The sequence below is a fragment of the Rhea americana genome, unplaced genomic scaffold (genome assembly GCF_003343005.1).
Source record: "Rhea americana isolate MKP2758 unplaced genomic scaffold, rheAme1 scaffold_216, whole genome shotgun sequence".
In the NCBI taxonomy this organism is placed as follows: domain Eukaryota; kingdom Metazoa; phylum Chordata; class Aves; order Rheiformes; family Rheidae; genus Rhea; species Rhea americana.
In genome coordinates this window covers 563299-571963 of record NW_028186312.1, presented here as the reverse complement: position 1 = coordinate 571963, position 8665 = coordinate 563299, and the positions used below count along the sequence as shown (strand labels likewise).

The following is an 8665-nucleotide window of genomic DNA, read 5'->3' as shown; positions in this document are numbered from 1 at the left end:
CACAACATACCCTCAAATCATAAGCCATCCTGGCTGAACACAGTTCCTACCTTGGCGTGAAATAATCTGTACTTCCTTATTGCTCCCTTTTGTTATTCTCCCAACCCCTCAGAGCATTAAGAAATAATGAGAATTACATAAAATTCAAAAACATTCAAAATTCTTATATTTTTATATTTCTAAACAGATTGTCTAAACAACTTTCCTTCAGTGGGAAGAGGCATAAGAAATCTCATAAAGGTATATAGTTCTTTGTCCAGCAGGAACAGAGTGAAAGGAAGATGCTGAGGAAAAAATGCCATACCCATTCCTTTCTCATCTCTGGGTCAGGCTCAGAAGGATATCTGTCCTCTCCTAGAAAAATATGCTCTTGATATAGGGTATTTTTACACATACCTGCAAATCTTAAGGGGTCAGTTCATTTTAGTTAAAATAAACTTTATTACAGACCAGCGATTGCCTCTCTGTAGCAACTGACCTACAAAGTTGCACACAGTACACATTCCACCCACAGCCCTGCTAATGCAATTTAAGGGCATAACGTATCTTGGAAAGTCTTATAAACAGGGAATTTTGACCACGATATAAGGACAGCGCTAAAAATAGCCACAGTTTCTATGACAAGCAGTCTTTTCCATCCTCAGCTTCTTCTATGATTCAGGTATTACTCAGAAGGAACAGCATATCTAGTGAATCATCGGGCTATTTCCTGTAGTAATTCTGTTTTTTCTAGTGGTCTTCCATAGAAGAAACRACTAGTCTCAACCTCTGCAAGTCTGAGGGATCCAGCCAGGAGCAACCACAAATCAATGAGCAACTGAATGAACATTTTGTCAAAGCCGTACATGACACCATCCACGTTCTTCAGCCCTCACTCCACAGAAACACTCCTTCATCTAACGTACGTAAGTAGTCACACTGCAGTCAATTAGATTATTCATGTAGATAAACTAATCCATTTGTTTAAATCTTTGGAAAACAGAATGCTCAGTAAAGGATTTCTTTTCTTTTAAGAAATGCTCAGTGAAATGCATTGATCTTTTGCTGGAAAGATACACGAGTTACTCATGTAGAAGATTTCTATTATCTTTTGGTTATTCGGTTCATTTTTCACTAGTCAAGCACAGTCTTAAAACACAGCAAAATGCACTTGTATGAAAAAGACCTGGCTGAGAAAATATTGGAACTTCAGTGAAATCACAATCATTTCAAGTGTACTGTCAGTCCAAGCCCAGCATTTTGCAAGAACTATCCTRAGCAGATCCTTTCATCTCTTTATAGAAAATAATTTCTAAAAGCCAGGAAAAGAACATGTCTGAGACTATCAAATCAGAACAAAATTGCTGGAAGGGCTGAAGGTCCAGGGATGCCTAACTCTGAGATTTATGACTGGAAATCATGGACAGAAGGTCAGTTTTCCTGATTTTACCTTGCTTACCTCAAAAAAAAAAAAAAAAAGAAAGAAAAAAAAAAAGTGCCTGGATAAAGGGACATATCTGCATAAAAGGATGGTGGGTGCTTAAGTAAGACAGTCGCAATAATATACTCTCCAGTTTGGGAGGGTGGTTGTTACTGATGAAATTAAATATGCTTAGGTTCAGTCAGGTCTGCTTAGAAGCTAATTCACAAATTGTGTATTTTCTAAAAAGAATAGAAGACAAAATATTATCAAAAAAATGCCACCCAATGCCAAACATCAAACTAATCAAGTCAACAAAGATAAACAAGCTTCTCATCATAGTACTGGTGACCCAGAAGTATAAATTTTAATGGCTCAATTAAGTTATTCTGTCTTTATTTTTAAATGGTATTCAGCTAGTTTCTGGACATGTAATTGTCATAATAGAGTTATTGCTTATCCCTCTTTCAAAAGGTAACATAATATAAAACTGTTGATCTAAGATACTTGTCTTTAAAATATGTGTATACACATATATACACACCCACATATATATACAGACACATACATGWATATAAAAGTTTGTTCTGTTTAATATTCAATTGTATCAGGAACACTGACAAGGAGTTTACACCTTTCACAACTTAAGCAGAAATCTAAACCATCACAGGATAAAATGGAAGGGAGATAAAGTCATTTTTCATCATAGGAGAAGGTTACCAGGAAGACCTCTGCTGTTCAACGTACTGATAAACAATTTAGAGAAAAGAATCAATGGTGGCATAAAAGTCATTTGACAATACCAAATTATTCAAGAGAGCAAAAATGAAGCCAATAAGAGCTGCAAAAGGACATCCTGATACTACATCACTGAGCAATAAAATGGCAGATGAAATTCAATTTGATACACGCACATTTGATCCTCAGGAAAAAAAAGAATCCCAGTTTTTCACTAAGTCACCTATATTGTCCCTCAGAAGAAGGATCTTGTGCTTGTGGGTAGCCCTCCAGGGACACCAGGTCAGAGCCCAGACAGTATGTACTCCTAAAGTCTTGAAACATGAGAGCACATGTAGGCGTCTTTTTACAGGACATAAAAATGTTACACGTATGTCCAGCCTGTGCAAGATCATTAGTTCTTTAAGCAGTTTGTGATCACCAGTCAGATTGTCTCACACTCTTGACATTTAAAGGTTAATAATTTAAGGGTTGATAATTTAATTTTTCCTATTCTTAGAGTCTTTCTTAAATGTCAACTTTCTCACACTCATGACGATGTCTTCAGATGTTGTGAAAGCTCCTGAGGCTGCRAGGAAAGCCAATGATGCAACCTTCCTCTGCCAAATGAAATTTCACAATTTGTTCTTCAATGTTTTCTTTGACTTCAGAAAAATATATACTACGTATTTTTATGTCCATCTTAAAAGGATGTTAACATACTGGGAACCAAGTCACAAAGTCTAAGAAAATATTCTCTGATGGGATCGGGTGGAGGAGCTTGCTGAGTCACTGCCAGCTGCTCTCCRCTTTCTTTCATCCACTGTGTGTTTATCCTTGGCAGAGATGTTAGCTTTAACATCCAAGCAACTAATACCATCACTTTTGACTGGTGGAATTCTCAACAGGAGAGTAAAAAATCCCCCTGAGTATAAATCTACCAGCTAATTCCTCCCCTTCCGTAGTGAGGAAGGTAAAGCTGCCTACCAAACATTGGGGCGATGTTGAAGCAAGGGGCACTTACAATCAAGGAAGCAGCTGTTTTTTTCTCCAGTTCTCTGTTTGAGCACATACACAAATTTGTATGGGACTGTAGCCATTTAACAATGTGACATTAAACATCGCATAACGCTACTTTAATCCTGATTCTCTCCTGTTTTCTCAGCAGGTTTTTTCTAYCTGCCATTCTCCTATAATTAGCTTTCCCTGCTATAGCCTCTTGTCAGAAAAGCTATGATGTACGAGTGCCAGGGCGGCTAAACCCTGCCACCTTCTTATGCAATTAACTAGCTAAATTTTCTACCTGGATACTGAGTCCAAAGTTATCATTAAATGTGGCAGCCTTCACATATTTTGGCTCTATTTATCTATCAAATTATATCAGATCCTACCATATTCTATGATACAATGTAGGCCGGGCTAAGTATAACGTCCAAGTAAAATGAAGTTTAAGCTGAGACAATAACAGGAAATGAAAACTGAAATAACTGGAGAGCATACTGGAACTATGACCAAGAAGCAAACAACTGCATGCAGTACTAACAGGTAAATGAAAGATCGGGATCACACGACATTGGTCGTGGCTACCAGAACTATACACATCCCACGTGAGAGAATACCTACAACTCCCGTGGCTGCTGATAAAAGAGGATGGCCGCAGCTCCAAACATCCCCGTAAGGCACGCTGAGCTCCCACAAAACAAAAATGAAGTTATAGACTCCTCTTCTTTGGCTACAATTGCTTTTCTAATGATGTCATGAAGTTGTGACCCGAAACATCACTCTAGCTCTGCTCCCTTGCAGAGGGTGTTTCTTCAGRGATTAAAGAGGTGGGGGTACTTCTGGTGATTGATCAACGCTTGCATGCTAGTTGAATTTTCTGTTTTACGAGYGCACTTCCAAGAAGCCCACTATTTGTGCCAGCTGTTTCATCAAMAAGTCTACCTATTTTTACTGGTCACTATAGAAGGGACAGGCTCTCAAAAACACTGAACTTTTCAAAGAATAGCATGAAGATAAGGGCAGATTTGAGCCTGAAGCATTTATGTAGCTACCAGCTCCACCAAGGAACCAAAAAGAAACACACTGGACAGATTTTTTTCCTCTACATGTGTYATTCATTATTGCCCAGTCCTAGAACTGCAACATGTTCAGAAAATTAAAAAGATACCATGACTCCTGTATATAAGTTGAACTGCATCAGTTTACAGAGAATCACTAATACAACATGTACCTCAAAGCAGAAGCTGTTCACTGTAAACAGTCACCGAATAGCTTAGGTTGAAATGGATCTCTGGAGGTCCCAATTCCAGGCCCAAATCTCTTGGGCAATGTGGCAGAGCTACTTAAAGCTTCTTCYTCCTCACGTTTACTAAGCTCTTGCCTTTGACAGCTGCTCCTGCAGCCTACAACTGATGCATAGCATTGCCAGTAGCAGAAGTCCCATTAACTCTGTTTGAAAAACCGGGTTATAAAAACAAACTGTTGGTCTTTATATATCTGATGTACCTATTGATGTAACATCTAAGCCAAAAATTGAAACACTAAATTTTTACTCTGAGTCACACTGAGCATGTTTTTCTCTGAAGAGAAGCCATGAATTGCCCAAGAAATACCTGTTTTGAATACAGAGATTTCAGTGATAAACAATTTTGCAAAAAGAATGAACTGGTATATATCACAGCATGTGCTAGATATCTAATTTGTTAGACAATTTAACTAGTGAATTTGCATCCCTAGACTGACTTTACATCTCACTTCCCCATAGTGAAGAGGATACATCTGTTTCACCCCTTATTTAGCAAGTTTTTTCTATAAACATAGAATTGTTAGGGTGGCAGTAGATTTTGCACCACMTTCAGAGCAAAAATCATAAACAATTACAGATTTTGCAAAGTGTCAGATATACTGAAGTATAGTTATTTATTCAAAGTTTCTGTGAAATAACCAAATGTCTCTATGTACAAGGTCCTATGGCTCAACCACCACTCTCCAGAYCAAAGGTAATATTTTTTTTCCATATTTTCAGTAAAATTTGCTTCCTTAATTTCAAACTGCATRTAAGACAGCACTCTTCAGCTTCTCCCCTCAGCTCCCACAAATGATGCAGAGGACTTAGAGTAATACTTAATTCATAGTAGGAGTTACTTATTTTATGATAACTCATTCCATGTAGCCCACCCAAAAGCCAGATGGTAACAGCTTTCAAYATTCTTGACATAAAATAGATATGAAACAGATGTGGAGAACTCAATGTGAATACCGGGTTTTCTGAAATACAGTTCCATATTTGCTATAGAGATATCTTTTAGCAGCAAAGTTTTCCTGTAACACTCTCAGCACTGTTAGGAATTCCTGCTCAAAGAGGCCTATAAGTCTTCTACATATTATATTTTATATAAATTTGTGTATGGCTCTATTTYTGACCAATTTTGTTAAGCTAAACTAGTGCTTCACTTGCAATGCTTTTTAAGCTTTTTCAAGTTTGTAAAATCAGGGCTTCTCTTGTTGTTTGAGATTTATTTGCCTCCTGTTTGTCAGCAGCAGATTCTAATGTTTCTCCCTCCCACACCTCCACCAGTTATTGCCCCAGTCAATAGTTTACAATAGTCAGTAGTTTACTATATGATGCCAAGCAAATCTCTTGGGCTGTAAGGTTAAATTTCTATGCTGCTGTGTGTCTGTTTTCAGCAGTGGTGCCCATTATTTCAGGTATCTGGTTCTATAGAAGAGCTTAAATGTTTCACAGATTTATCCTAAATGATAACATGGGGTCACAAATACCAGGAACAAAGGCTTTATCCACAAATTCAGCATAACTCTCTGTCAGAAAGAATATTAATTTTCCTGTGTTTCCAACCTAAATTTCTCTGCCAAACTTATTTCCAAACTAATTGTAGCTGTTATATTTTCTATCTAAAATAGAAACAGCAATATAGCAAAGCACTATATGAATATTAATAGGAATTTGTTCCCAATCCATTTTTTGGTTAACTGATCTGCAAGTTAAGATACAAGCACAACTGAAAACCAAACAACTGGTCAGAAGTCATCTGATATTCAAAATCGCAGGGGTTGGGGGGYGGTATTGTGCTTTGAGGTTTTGTTTGCTTGAAGTTTTGTGTCTGCAGTCTGTCCTGTCACTGGATTCTGTCCTGACCCACTCATTTCCTGAAACCCCAGGATCAAGATGCATTGACAGTGATACAGTATTTGCTTGCCAGGTCTTCAGAATCTATCCTTGTCTGTCAAAATGATCTTATCCGAGTTAACTTCTTGGTATTGCTGACTGAGCTTGCAAGCTCTTGCACTCAACTTGAAGATATTGCTCCATTTGGATGTTACACAACAGCTTATGAACGTCACACGTACTCAATTGCTTCTAAAGTTTCAAGGAATATAAAAAGGGCAAAACTTTATTGCTATTGTTGGGAAAAATCAGAAACCTGGCAGGGTGGAGACATGAATCTACTGGAATATGACCATCAAAACTTTGAACCATAGTAGCCTTTGAAATGTTTCCAACAAAAGCAGTTTCATTTCAGCTCTGTCATCTTTCTAATACACTTCTGAAAATACTGACATCCTGAAAGAGGAGAGGAGAAAGAAAGGAGTGACTAGTGAAGGGCAAAGAGAAGCATAAATGCATAAGGGAAGAGGCAAAGAGTCATAAAGGAATAGAAGAATATATAAAAATCTCAGAGAGGGTGGAAAGACAGCCTTGCTACTGAATAGGTGAAAAACCCAAACTAAACTTTTGGCAAGAAATACAAGACTTGCAGCAAGGTCCGTGAAGTTCAAGGGAAGTAGAAAGCAGCACACAGGATAGCTAGGAGGACGACGACTGAGGAATGCATTGGGTTGGTCCCTTAAAAATAACAACATGCAGCCATCTAGTGCATATGTATTAAGACTTTATCACACAAGACTGACAAAATCAGTACAGTATGCTTTGAAAAAACAAGTTAGCTTGAATTTGATGTGTCTTTTGATAGATTGTAATACAAATCTAGCAGAAAAAAAAATCTTTTTACCCTCCCASCCCTCGTGATGTTGAAGACTGCAAGTGTCTTCTAATTATACAGAACAAAATTGGTGTCAACTAACCCACCTAATTTCCAAAGGCTACTACTCACTTAGAAACACTGAGAGCATGAATTCCGGCTAGATAGGGGAGTGGTGGGAGAAGAATTTATGATAGGTGATGGAGATCTTTCACTGTAATATGACAACTCAAAATATTTGCTATCATGATTGTTATATGTTAATATGGTGTTTCATATTTCTAGAGTACCTCAGTACCATAAGCCTCATGCCCAGTGCTGTGCTTTGCTGCACTGGCCTTGCTTAAGCCTATTCCTGGCCGATCCACCAGGCTCTGCCATCAGCTGGTCAAGACTAAGAGGGAAGAATCACCACATCCTTCTGCTCCAGCAGTGGAGAGAGGAAGGAAGCAGCAGCTGGTATGCTCCTCATCCCCAGCTCAGGCTGCCTATGCTTTGTTTTTTCTATGCAAAATACGTGACAAGGGTGGGGAGCCACAGCCACTGATGAAAGGGACTGTGCTGGCATACAGTAGAAAAAGAGGAAGCCTCAGGCTAAAGCCTCCACCAAAATGAAAGCATTTGTCCTGGTCTACCAGAATGATTAAATCACCTGGCAAACAAAGGCAAGTAAGTTCAGGGAGGGAAGGAGACACTCTTTCCTTTACAGTTTATAGTTTATTTACTGACCCTTGGTCTGAAAGACTGCGATGTTTCTGTATTTTAGGGGTTTTTTACTGTCTGTATCATGAAAGACTTAAAATAGAATCATTCATCACCAAGAGTAAGAATGTTCTTAAGGTCCACAGAAAAATGAGAAATATATTTACAGACTGTGCTTCAGCCTAAGATCTGAGGTAGTGCGTGCGAGAGCTATATCCCTAATCCACAACAGGCCATTTGAACTGTTCAGCTGAGGTTCCACCAGGCATGGGCCTCAGCACGTTATTTGCATTTCCTGACCCACACCCAAGCCTCTTGCATGACTGCAGGCATGAAACATCCATGGACCTGTATTCATGAAGTGCAGCTGGCCTGCAACTGCACTGAAAAAGCTCTGTTTGGGTCCTTCCTTTCTCCAGAGGCTCTAGAAGAACAGAACATTTAGAACTTATGAATAGGATTGAAGAGGCTGCCAGCTTTTTCTGTAGAAAGTTATGTTAAAATATATCCTTTGGAATATATTTGGATATATTGGATATACTTGGAATATATCCTTTGGAATAAAGTTGTAACTGAATATACACAAATTTTTTATTTGATCACTTGAAACATAGCTTTCCTATAAGGTTAGTTAGAGAGAGAGAGAGAGAGAGAGAGAGAGAGAGAGAGAGAGAGAGAGAGAAAAGCATTGTTTTGAATTTAAAATATAAAAGACTTGTTTTAGTAGTGTCCTAAGAACCTCTGAAAAAAAAAAAGTGATCTATCTGAATTTCTACTAAGTAGACAGGATTTCAGGGTCATCATTGCCTTTGCCTTACTGAAAAGACAGAATTTTAAAAGAATG

The 8665-nt window shown here is 38.2% G+C and overlaps 1 long non-coding RNA gene across 1 annotated transcript; it reads left to right on the top strand.

Moving 5' to 3' along the window:
* Positions 1-774: 774 nt before the first annotated feature.
* LOC146595752 (uncharacterized) lies at positions 775-8283 on the top strand. Its single transcript, XR_014895867.1, has 4 exons — positions 775-901; positions 1282-1409; positions 5084-5118; positions 7405-8283. It is a non-coding gene; the product is annotated as an uncharacterized LOC146595752 (long non-coding RNA).
* Positions 8284-8665: the final 382 nt, after the last annotated feature.